Here is a 13,244-nt window from a genome sequence, read left to right as displayed (position 1 = left end):
ATCAAAACCAGCGTGACACCTGTCTGATACTGAACTGTGATGTAATGTAGCTTCATGTGGGATGGCCTCATGGTTTCTGACTTCATAAAAGGATGAAACATTTTGTTTTTCCTGTTCCCTCTGGAGACAAGATTACCTGGAGCAAGTCATTATTGAATGAAGGTAGGTTTTATCAACATGTACATAGTTTCTACACACACTCAGGTTGTTATGAAATGTGAAACTTGTCTCTATTGTTGGTCTGTGCACTGCTCACTTTTTCTCTTCTTTCATTTGCAGTTTTCATTTTCATTTTCATTCATTTCATTTTATTTCCACTTCACTCAGTCTCCGTCCTCTCAGTTTTTCTGTGGTTGTTGTCTCGCTGTACTTTGGACTTGAATCTGCTTCACAGATTCACAAGTCACAATTAATTCATTGCAGCATGAGCTCAGATCACCTCTAGGCTTGTTCCCATCTGTCCTTTAAATTCCCTGAATGACCTTGAAAGAACATGTGACAAAGGCCATTGTGTCACGCTAGAATATTAATTTTTATCAGCTCATTGTATAAAAGCTAATTTAAAAACAACAGATCATATAGTAGTTAGATTCTGATCAATGTCATAAACATGGAAATATGAATGCTGCTTCCAAAGCAATTATTTATTGTGATCATGTGAGGTTTCATCACAGTGACATTCCTGCTATTTGAATTCTTTGTGCATACGTCAGAGGAGACTATAAATAACATCCTCAACATCATTACAGTCAGAATTACTGCCCTGTCCAACACTGAAATAAGGTAAGATTCACCTTCTCTGTGTACATAGAAAAACTAATTAACTGTAGTTTTATTATATATTATTTATTAGACTGTAGTTCAAGAAACCTTCACTGTGACAATATAAAGTATGTTGCAAATGTGAGTTTTATAACCAAATACAACCAGCTGCTTTTATCTGAGCTACTGCATACAAACCAACATACAATACATAGAAGATTCAGAGGGAGGGATGGAGTTTTTTTTTAAAGCTTATTATTAAGAAAGAATAGTGAAACACAACCAGGATTTTTCAACTCTGAAAAGTTACCAGGGAAATCAGTTTGGCTGTTAAAATTATTAACTGAATAAAAGAAATATAGGCTTAATATTGTAAAGTAAACCACCAGCAATGTTCTTGTGCATGTACGTTAGTGACAGAGCTAAGTTAGATGGATGCCCCCCCCCCCCCCATTGTGCCAGTCTCTGCTGTGTAAACGTTCCCCACTGAAATAAGAGATAGCTGTGATTTTGTGAAACTACTTGTGAACTCAACTTAATCCATACTATGTAGGCTGGGTAGTACTAATTCCAAAAATATTAGTTTCTTGAATTACTGCTGTTAGAAATTCTGACTTTATATTATAAGATATTGATATGTGGTTTTAGAGAACTGAAAGTGAATGACTCGGGTTTCTCCATAGTTGAAACCTGTTCAGTCAGTAAATGTTGCACCAAGTACACGCTTCTATATCACAGTTGGCAGTAGAACGTAGAAGCATAATTTCAAAAATCACATTAGGGGTGGCTGTGGCTCAGTAGGTAGAGCAAGTGGTGGTTCTATTCCCGGCTGCAATGTCACATGCCAAAGTGTCCTTGGGCAAGATACTGAACCCCAAGTTGCCCCCGGTGAGTCAGGTCAGGTGCATAGCAGCTCTGCCATCAGTGTGTGAGTGTGTGTGTGTGAATGACTGCATGTGACACAGTGTAAAGCGCGTTGAGTACCAGTTAGGTAGAAAAGCTCATATAAGTGCAGAATATTTACCATTTAAATTTGCTGCTGACCTTCAAGCGCTCTTGGAGTGTTACTGAATGGAGGACATCAAACTCATGTCAAAACTTTGTTTAGTTAGTTTTTAGAAATTTATTCATTTTATAGTGAAGTAACATAAAGCAACACAGAGAGATCATATAAAGCTGCAATACTGAATGGATTCATAAATGAATCATGTACCAACTATTTTGATTATTAACTAACAGCTTGTCATTAATAATGATAATAAATTAAATAATTAAATCAATAAATAAAAATCACAGTGCAAAGGTTTCAAATGTTGTTGTATCTCAACATGGTTTTTTAATTAGTGTTTAGAAAGACAATTTTTTCCTTTAAACGATCACTGGGCGCCAACTGTGAAAATGTGGTGGTTTGATTGTGATTAGACACAAAATAAACTTGACAAGTTTAGTATAAATGATGTGGTATGAAAGGCCCCAGCCCCTAAAAAATGAAAAACAAAACTAAACTGAGGTCTGAACTGTAACTGAATTGTTACAGCCCTAATCTGATATAATGACAGGTGAATAACATTTAATGTTGTGGCTGATCAGTGTATCATGGTATAAATCAGTTTCATCCTGAATACTGTATAATCTTACTACAGATTACCTCTTGGATCTACTAAAAGCATTTATGTTATGTGTATTAGAAATCTGATGTCAAACTGTGGAACCAGACACCTTTGCTTCAATTGGAATTTCAATATGAAGCAGCAAGGGAATTGAGGATAGGCTTTTTCAGAATGACTCACACAGAAAAATCACACAGAGTATGCAAGGACTGGAAGGACTTGTTCATTATGACCGTAACTGTTGAGGATTAAATAGTTTTGCTATTACTTTGGACTCTACTTCTGTTTGCCAACCACTCTGTCGATCCAGTCCCTTACTAATATTTCACTTAAACTGTAGCAGGTTCATCCACTCCATCATATGAGGTCCTCAAATCATCCCACTCCAGTTTAGCAGTTGGAGCTCCACTTTGCTTCACCAAGCATTTTTGAACATCCTTAGAAAAACATATTTCTGATTTATTTACTAAATTAAAAATGTTATCAAAGAAATAATGAAAGTTTTGGACCCACCAAGAAGAATCTCTGCTAAACATGTACACTGTGTACACTAAGAAATGGACATACAAGTACTAAATATAGACCTAAATTCATCTGAATCACACTTGTTCGTGTTCAGCTGAGACTGAAGTTGAAGAAGACATAAATAATGATTTTTACTCCAAACAGGTGACAGCTTCATGATTCATTGTAACATAAAGCCACTAGAGATAGCTGTAGATAGCAGAAGTCGCTCACTCGCTAATTGAAAAAAACTGATGCTTCAGCCACACTAGAGACAAGAGATCGTGTTAAGAGATCGTGGTCCACACTAGAAGTAAATCAACACACGTGCAATATTATTTCACAAACAAGGAACATTACAGAATAAAATGATAGAGTGGCACTTTAAATTGATGACATTTTGAAATAAAGCGATTTTTAGAACCCACTCTCCAGGACAAAAAGTCACAAAACGTATTTTTGTAATTATATATTGCCCCAGAACGACAGTACTTTTACTTTGAATTTAGTCGTATTAGTAACATATTGAATCATAGAGAAGTTGAGTGTAGAGTCAAATTAGAGTAATCATGGAGGCAGTAAGCATATGGATGTACTATAAAAAGAAAAAAAAGTTTAAATATGTACCACAAAAGTAGCAACTAGGTAAACATGTTCAATAGTTCATTAGTTAGTCATTTAATAGCATTTGATTTAAATAATAATTCAACAAATAATATATTAGCTAATTATAAAAACACAATTACAATACAATATGAGTTAGACTTTGATTTCTTTAAAATGTGCTTGTGGTGAGACATCAACAGATGTACTTTAGAAATGTAGCATTTGTAATGTGTATGGAATGTACATGTGCAGGCAGATGATGACATTTTAAACAGTTGAAAAAGAAACTAACATTGTACATGACACTGCCTGTGTGTCAGTTAATTTCAGCATTGTCATTTACGTCACATTGCAAAGAATAAATAATGTTGTGAAATAACTTGAAAGACCTGCCGGTCAACCTATAATGGAACTGGCTGATGATTTCTGACGACGGAAACTTGTGCTATTTCTGAAGTTTTGGTTGTGTCAGTTGGGTAAAGTTAAAAAAAAAAAAACCTTTGGAGGGCATGATTTATGTTATGAATTTAAGTCAAAGTTTTTGAACTCAGAGACATCAGTAAGCACTTGGAAAGCCTGCTTGTATGGTCTTGACATGCAGGAGATGGAGTGTCTGTCCACTTGAGACAAGGCTGACAAAACTGATAGGACCAAATCAGAAAGACACACTCCCGTCTCTATTTGGAGGCATTTGCTTTTGTTCATGTTTAAAGTGACTTACCTAGACCCATTTTAAAAGTTCATCCCTCACTTCATGTGTGTATCTGTATGTGTGTGTAGTATGTAGTATTTTCAGAATCAGAATTAGAATCAGAATCAGCTTTACTGGCCAAGTTTGCACAGGACACGCAAGAAATTGGATGTGGTCTGACTCCGTCTTTTGTACCCTCTGATTGCACGAAACAATAATAATTTACATACATAGTTGCAATTATTTACATAATACACAGTTTGCTATGTTACATTCATTTTCATTTTCATTAGAATAATAGTTTTGATAAAGTTTTCTAAAATGAAAAGACCTCAACTGTATAACTAGAACCATTAAGTCTAAGAAAACTTAAAAGTGTGACACCTATCATTGTAACTTCAGTTAATGCTACTTGTTTTATGATCGATTTCTCCCGGTCAAGGAATGGACTTTATGTTTCTAACCAAAAGCTTGGCAGCAGTCAGGACTAATGGCTCTCATGTCCTGTCATGTCTCATGTTAAAATGGGGGATTGACCATTTGACTCTCATTTCTTCCCCTGGTTGAAGTGTCAGGTGAACATCAAATTATATCAACAGCCCAAATACTGACCAATCACTGAAGCATCATTCCTACAGGACTGTCACAGGCTGTTCATTTCTCTCATTCTCTCTTTCACTTTCAGCCCTCTCTATTCTTCATAGGAAGCAACAAGTAGCTACAGAGAAGAAAAGAAAAAGTGAGTGAACCACACTGAGCACCAGACATCAGTGAACTGCAGCTGTCATGCCTCGCTGCAAATTGAACCTCAGCACTGTGTTTTTACTGGTCATCCTGCAGGGGGCAGCAGTGGTGCTGTTTTGTGGCTGGTATGTTCAGGTCAGTCCCCACAGCTTTGTTGACTCCAACAACAAAGTTCACGTCCTGCTGCTTTCATCATGGAGATCCGGTTCATCCTTCCTGGGTCAGGTGTTCAGTCAGCACCCATCTGTCTTCTATCTCATGGAACCTGCTTGGCACGTGTGGTCCAAAATGAAGAAAACCGGTGCTCCAGCACACCGTATGGCTGTGAGGGATCTATTACAGAGTGTCTTCCAGTGTGACTTCTCAGTGATGGAGGCCTACCTACCAGACCAACACAATGTCTCCTCCTTATTTATGTGGAGTCACAGTAGAGCACTGTGCTCACCACCAGCCTGTCCTCTTACTCCACAGAATGAGTTCAGTAACAATATTCAGTGCCACAAGGCGTGTAAAGGTACGAGCCTACAAGGGGTGGAGGAGGCCTGTGGCACCTACAGTCACGTGGTGTTAAAAGAAGTGCGATTTTTTGAGCTGGAATCCCTCTACCCACTTTTACAGGATCCAAACTTAGATCTGCGCATCATCCACTTAGTCCGAGACCCACGTGCTGTGATGCGGTCTAGAGAGGAGTCAGCCAGCTCATTTGTGATGGACAATGCTGTTGTATTAGATCAGAGAAATGTTCCAGCAGGTGAGGTGCAGTATCAAGTCTTACAGGAGATCTGTCGTAGCCACGTGCGTATCAATGAGAAGGCCATCCTGAAGCCCCCTCCATTTTTAAAGGGTAGATACAAAATGGTCCGCTATGAGGACTTGGTGCACAACCCACTTGGGGAGATCTTTTCCATGTATGAGTTTGTAGGACTGGAGATGACCAGGCAGATGGAGGATTGGATCTACAATAGTGACCCATGGAAAAGGCAAAGGCTCCCCAAAAGATGCCTTTAAAATAATTTCACGAAACGCTGTGGAGGTCTCCCAGGCTTGGCGTACCATGCTGCCATACAGCAAGGTCAAACGCATCCAGGAAGTGTGTAAAGAAGCCATGTCACTGCTCGGGTACAAGATGGTTCACAGTGAAAAAGAACAGAAGAGACTTGACATAGATCTGCTGGTGCCACAGGAACCATATCAGTTCAGCTGGTTACCAACTAAAACAGAGAATCCAAGAAAAAGTTAAAACATGAAGAAGAAAGACATTATCATCAAGAGATGATTAGGAATGAAGACTACATATTTATAATAAATACACACTCACACTTTCAAACTCAGTACTTAGTGTACTGAATTGAATTTTATGACATGAATCGGCAAAGTGGGTCCACATCTCCCTCAATCTATTAAAAAAAGCCCTTACTCCAAATGTTTAGGAAATTCCTAGTAATACTTTGAGGTCACTGTTGAAAAGTCCTTTTCCACTGGACATGACCAACCAAACTATATGGTTCACACTAATGTGTATGTAAGTATTGTTACACTTAAATAGTAACTACATCTATTGAAGATTGAACATAGGCTTCAAGCAGCACATAGCAAAAAATAACACCAGTTGACATGTGGGAAGTGTGGACATCTAGCTTCATGAAAATAGGAGTAGACTGGTTAGTGGTGTAGACACAGTATTAGTGTAGTTTTGTGATTAAAGTAGTCAGAATTTATTAGTCAGCGAGTTGTAGATGTTTTCTTAGAGTGGTTAACTGTATATTTGCTTCCTGAAGTAATCCATGTTTTGTTTTGTTTTTCCAGCACCTTCTTACTGTGCTGATTGAAATTCACAGCTCTCATCAGTTTTAAGAAACAGCTGTTTTTAAGCACAAAAGCTGTAATAAATATTTTATACACACCAGGCCACCACCAAATGATAAGTGAAGTGATACATGATAAGTTAGTCATTGCCTGGTAAATTAAATAACATAAGATGGCCGACAAACAGACTCAAAATTAATGTCACACCACATTTGTTTTATGTCAAAGGTAAAAAAGTTGGAGTCAGTGTTAGTTGGAGTTAGGGTTAGTTAGTTTCTAACCACTTTTTCATTTAGCCAGATAACCAGGTCTTATTCATAAAATTATTTCCAGACAGGCAGAACCATGATCCACTTGCGTCAGATGTTGGGGCTTGGTTCATGTGTCCGACATTAACAAAAGATTAACAAAATATTTGCAGTAAATATAAAAATCTATCTATCGTTTATTCAATTTGCTGGGTGATTGAGACCAATATATTTGCCACTAAATGGACAGCTAAAGGCTAAAGCAAACTGAAGCTAGAAAATGTCCCCAATCCAGTTTTAAGAAGAATTAAAATGTCAAAAGTAATCATTGACCACAGTGATCACAAAGAATTTGTTGGCCAGTGTTGGTTGATAAAGTCAGGACCAGCATTTGCACTGCAGTGCTTGTTGTTTTGAAAGCAGACACATATACAGACATATAAAGTATAATGATATAATGAAGTGGATCTGCGGTGACTCTAAAAAGTTGATGTTTTCAAATTCTTACCACCCATTGAAAATTTCTCTATATTAAATTACATTTGTTTTGCTAAATTTATCATAGCTACCAAAACATATTAAGTTATCCATCTAGCTAAATATAGAGGCATTCTATAAATGTAGCTTGTTGGCATAGTGTCCTAGCATTAGCAAAAGTAGTTTATACTTTTTTAATGTATTGAATCATTGAAATATTAATTGGCATTCTCCATTTAGCTTGCTGAAGGTTAGGAACCCTTTCACTCTGCATCTTTGTTTTTACATATTTATATCTGCTCCAGTCTTCAGCAATTTCAATAAAAGTTTGCATACAGGAAACACATCAAAAACACTGGCTCTTGGAAGGTTTATTAAATTGAACCAACTCTGAACCAGCACATAGTTCATGTTGGTCTCAAAGAGGTCAGCTTTAAAAGGTTCATAGTAACTTTGATGTTTTGTTTGGAGAACAAATTGTAAAACAAGTTTATTCAGTTTACATTCCAGAAAGAAATAGTACAAGGTGTGGAACTGTAGAGACATGCTTAATTAGACATTAAACATTAGACAACTGCGCACGTCATGTAATCAGATTAGTGGTGCAGGAACGTTCCTCACTAATAAATAAGTGGATGGAAAAATAACCTCCAGTAGAGGCAGTATAGAGGCAGTATAACATGACTCTGACAAAATTTCACATTTCCTAAGGATAAAAGATGATCCAAATGAATCAGAAAATAAAAAATGAGAAAAGCCAAATGTGATAGAAATGTTGGACTGAAATGTTTTAAGGTTTACCTCTTCTGAATGAAACCAGTCTGAAAAGACTGAAATCACTCTTTGGAGATTGCAAGCAGACTATTTAACTTAGGCAGTAACAAGGAATCTACATATTGGTTATTTGTAATGTTTTCATTGTGGAATTAATGAAATGCTGTGAGAGAAGAATTGTAACAAATTTTGTAAAGTGCCTGAATAGTCTCTCTATACAATGTAAAATATATGAAACACTTTAATATGTGGTAATTTATTTATTTAGTTTACATGAAGAGTCACTTAACAATGTTGCTGTATTAAAGAGGGTTTAACTGACAGATCTGCAATTTTTTTCTTGTAATTGTCTTAAAATAAGAGGAAATTGTATGAAGAGAAAATTACTAGATATTTGAGTACTTTAACTAAAGAGTACTTTATACAGAGTACTTTAAAGTACACGGTATAAATAAGTTCCTCTTCTTTCCAATGATGTGCCACCATTGCTTGTCATTAGTTTGTGTCATCTCTTTCTCTTCTTGTGCTTCTTTTTGCTTTCTTCTCTCTGTACCTTTTTGTAGGTATCTTCGCCCACTGAGCCGTATATTTCAAGAGTGCACAGTGGCCTTACAAACGTTCCTAGGAATTCCTAGGAACGTCCCTACTTCCCTATACTGCCTCTATCCTGCCTCTACTGGAGGTTATTTTTCCATCCACTTATTTATTAGTGAGGGACGTTCCACTGAAATCACTTCTCATCACTGAAAACATCTCATTTATTCTTTTCCACATCTTTCACTCTCCTCCTTGCCTCTGAGGCAAATTCCATCTTTGTAAACACAACAATTGCTATTTTTTGCTGTATTTATTGCTGTTCGATCTCTAATTTAATTTTATTGCAACTGGATATTTAAACCTATTCTCATTACTGACCCTCTGGACCAGGTCTACCTTAGCATTGTAATGACATACTTGAAATTCAGCCCTCTAGTTTCTTTCAAAATTACAATACTTAACAGGTCCATTACACTGTTTGATATCATGATCTTCACCACATTTGCCATATTTATGTTGTAGCACCTGAGAGGTGGCCTCTGAAATGTCTAACATGTTAAAACACCAATAACCCAGCATGAATTCATGTGGGATTTCATTCCTTGGAACATCAGTGGCATGGCAGAATTTTCTCTCCTTTCTGTTTCCCATTCAGGTAACTTTGAGGAACTCTTCCTCCTTTTATGCTGGCATTAAGTTCATCTGAAATCTCTGATGACACATTATAGATGACTCCTCTGACACCCGTAGCTAAATGTATAAACCTGTCTACAGTCTTACTGCTGGTTTTGCAAGTCCGAAAAATCTACTCCCACATTGATTCTTCATGAGAAGAAACAACATCTCAAATTTAAGACACTGCAACTTCCAAAGAGACTTACCACAGTGTATTGTATTGAACTGACTGGAGCACTCTCTTGATTTCAGGTAAGAGGTTAATACAGTATTGAGATCTGGCACTGTTCTTTTCTTTGCTTAGGCATGTTACTAGTGAAATATGTTTGCTTCCAGTTAAAGGGTCCAAACACTGAGAAATACAGCAACATTTTGTTGTTGTTTTTATTTGTTTGCTACTGCAGATTATAAACTAACACTTCTAACACTCAGACAATAGCATCTGCCATGGTAATCTAGTTATTATAATCTCTTATATCTGTTTTGCTTATAGTGGGCACATGTAAGGTATAATATCTAAACCCTTGTACAGGTGCTTCTTATGCAAGGCTGCATTGAGTTCCTTACTTTTCTTTCATCCCACATCACTTTGATTTATTTTGTCAGAGAGAGACACCTCATATTTTCTCTCTCAGCCATTAACTTTTGTGTGTATATATATATATATATATATATATATATATATATATATATATATATATATATATATATATAATCTAGCCACAGGGGTTGCATGTAGAGAAGGGAAATTCAATTCTTTTAACAGAGTCAGATCCGTGAATCTCGAACTGGAAAGTGAACTAATAATTTTGAGTCATTTCGTTCATTTCGTTCATTTTACAGCGGGTTGCGATGCAACCCTCTAGTGGGCGATGTAAAAATGCCCACGGTTCTCAAATACTATATACTAAAGACAATATGGTTTGTTCAGCTGACAAATTATAATACACAAAATACCACAAGAAATGCAAACCATGTGGAAACATAGTAAAGCAAATACACACCACAATAAAGTGACTTGTGTTCCTGCATCCTCCCTGATATTGTTGTTTAACAGCGCAGCAGTGACTTTGTAGCTGTCACGTGACAAATGAAGGAGAGACCGATCCATGAACGAGTGAACTGCTGCTGCAGCCTTTCCTGTGAGGGCTGGTAGAGAATGAGTGAAAGTAAAACTTATTTGGATAGTGAGTTAGACTTTTAAAGCAACAAGTAACAAGTTCCCGAAAATATTTACATGGTGCATTTATTGTGTCCAAAACGCGACATTATTATTATTATTATTATTGATGTTATTGTTGTTGTTATTAATAATGTTACATTTTATTATTTTATGGAAGAGAATAGCACAATTAACATGTTTATAATTTTTGAAAGTATTTATTTACAAACATAATTTACATTATATACACAAAATCACTAAAGACATCTACAAGAATCAAAGGCCACTAATTAGTTATGATTCCGTGAATAAATAATGTATGTCGGCCGTCAGGTGATGAATAAATGAATGTCAGATATCAGACATCATTCATTTCCTTGTTTCTCAGTCCACAGCTCCGTAGCGGAGCTACAGCTGTCACGTGACAAATAAACAAAAAGATCCGTATGAACGACTCGTTGAAGAACTGTAGTGCCCGCTGACACAGAGCCTGAGTGGCCTGGCTGTCACGTGACAAAAGAAGCTCGGATAAATAGAGAGGGTTAAATGGTAAATGGTCCGCACTTATATAGCGCTTTTCTACCTAGCAGGCACTCAAAGCGCTTTACACTGCATCTCATTCACCCATTCACACGCACAAGCACACACACATTCACACACTGATGGCAGAGCTGCTATGCAGCTGACCTGACTCACCTGGGGCAACTAGGGGTTCAGTATGTTGCCCAAGGACACTTTGGCATGTGACGTGGCAGCCGGGAATCGAACCACCAATCCTATGATTGGCAGTCAACTGCTCTACCTATTGCATCAGGAAGGGCATCCGGTATAAAAATTGCCAAAATAACCATGTGAATCATCCATTAGACTTTCATACCAGATCAGTTGAGGCCCAGGTTAACAACGACCGCCACCAATGCTGTTAACCTACAGGGTGCCTGTGGAAATTTGACTACTGTTGGTCGAAGGAAGAGGGGAGGCAGAAGGGTTCGTGGACAGAGAGAGAAGGGAAAAGGCAGGAGCATAGGTTTGAGAATAGGGACTCTTGGTGTGGCAAGCACTTGATGTGGAACTACACCAAGGATCAGCTTTAAGTCCCTTCTTGTTTGCTATGCTGATGGACAGGCTGACAGATGAGGTAAGACAGGAATCTCCCTGGACAATGATGTTTGCAGAAAGTAGACAGGAGTACAAGGAAGTGCAGCGTAGAGTGAAGAGGGAAGAAGCTTACGATGAGCTGTATGACAGGTTAGACACAAAGGAAGGAGAGAAGGACTTGTACAGGCTAGCCAGAGAGAGAGATAGAGATGGGAAGGATGTGCAACAGGTAAGGGTGATTAAGGACAGAGATGGAAAGGTGCTAACAACCCAGGAGAGTGTGCAGAAAAGATGGAAGGAGTATTTTGAGGAGCTGATGAATGAGGAACATGACAGGGAAAGAAGGGAGGAAGATGTGTATGTTGTTGAGCAGGAAATAGCAGAGATTGGAAAGGAGTGGAGTGGAAAGGTCCTGATGACGTACCTGTGGAGGTGTGGAAGTGCTTAGGAGAGACAGCAATGGAGTTTCTAACCAGTTTGTTCAATAGGATTCTAGAGAGTGAGAAGATTCCTGAGGAATGGAGGAGAAGCGTTCTGTTTAATAGTATAAACAGACTAAAACAGAGCATCGAAGAAAAAGTTAAAACAAAGAAGAAAGACATTATCATCAAGAGACCATTAGGAATTAATATATGTTATACCTATGTATGTAGGACAATAACCACTTACCTGTCTACCTCGAAAAATGAGAGTTAGAAACACAACAGTTAAACAACAAGGTCTGCATCAGGTGTTGGGGAAGCAGGGCAACCTTATGTGAAGTGGGCTACTGGAACAAGGATAAGACATTTATGAACAAGAAATAAGAACAGGGAACTATTGGAATGCTACTACACAAGTAACCCTAGTGAGCAGGGCTACATGAAGAGGATGTGGGAACTATGGATACTCGAAACCCATCATTAAAGCTTACATTGAAACAACTAGTAGCACAGTGCAAGAAACACTTCATTTCATAACTACAGATTGATGAGGTACAAGTCTGCTAGAAGATGTGAATGCTGTACTACAGACTACAGACTCTGACCATTACTGAATCAGCTGATATAGAGCACAGCAGCTGTGATTTTTGAGGTACTAAACTATAAGATCAACACAAGCCATAAGGTTCAGTATGCTACATGGAAACTGAGTTTGGAGGCTAAGATCAACGCAACACAGAGAAAAGTTAGCCAACTATCAGAACTACAGAAATCAGCACCTGGTTCATGATGCTACATCATGCACCTGCATAAGAAGTACAGTAACATGACGATACCTGAAATCTTGACAAGGAACGAGCAGGTGCTTCATGATGCCTTTCTTAAGCATCATGAACTAGATGGTTAAGAAGTACAATAACATTACCATACCTGAGGCCTTGGTGAGGCTTTGGAGACTGCCAAGCAAAGGCTCACAGCCCTGGCTACTCAGCTGAAGAGATACACCAGAGAAGTTGAGACCAGGAGAATAAACTGGATGTTCTCCACTGAGCCATCCAAGGTGTACTCACAGTGGCAGGGTAATAACATGAGGGCAGACATGACATGATCCATGCCTACTGGCTAAAG

At 37.9% G+C, this 13,244-nt stretch overlaps 1 protein-coding gene and 1 pseudogene across 1 annotated transcript in view; both read left to right on the top strand.

The window, feature by feature from the left end:
• The first annotated feature begins 50 nt into the window (after window positions 1–50).
• The window catches only part of LOC113165551 (carbohydrate sulfotransferase 6-like), a 42,605-nt gene continuing 29,411 nt past the window's right edge, over window positions 51–13,244 (top strand). The window contains exon 1 of the mRNA XM_026365158.1: window positions 51–162. The gene's annotated coding sequence lies outside the window, so the exon portion shown is untranslated. The remainder of the gene's footprint in view (window positions 163–13,244) is intronic.
• Window positions 121–8,534, top strand: LOC113165543 (annotated as a pseudogene).

This window comes from Anabas testudineus, chromosome 6 (genome assembly GCF_900324465.2).
Source record: "Anabas testudineus chromosome 6, fAnaTes1.2, whole genome shotgun sequence".
In the NCBI taxonomy this organism is placed as follows: domain Eukaryota; kingdom Metazoa; phylum Chordata; class Actinopteri; order Anabantiformes; family Anabantidae; genus Anabas; species Anabas testudineus.
This window is presented reverse-complemented; position numbering and strand designations above follow the sequence as displayed.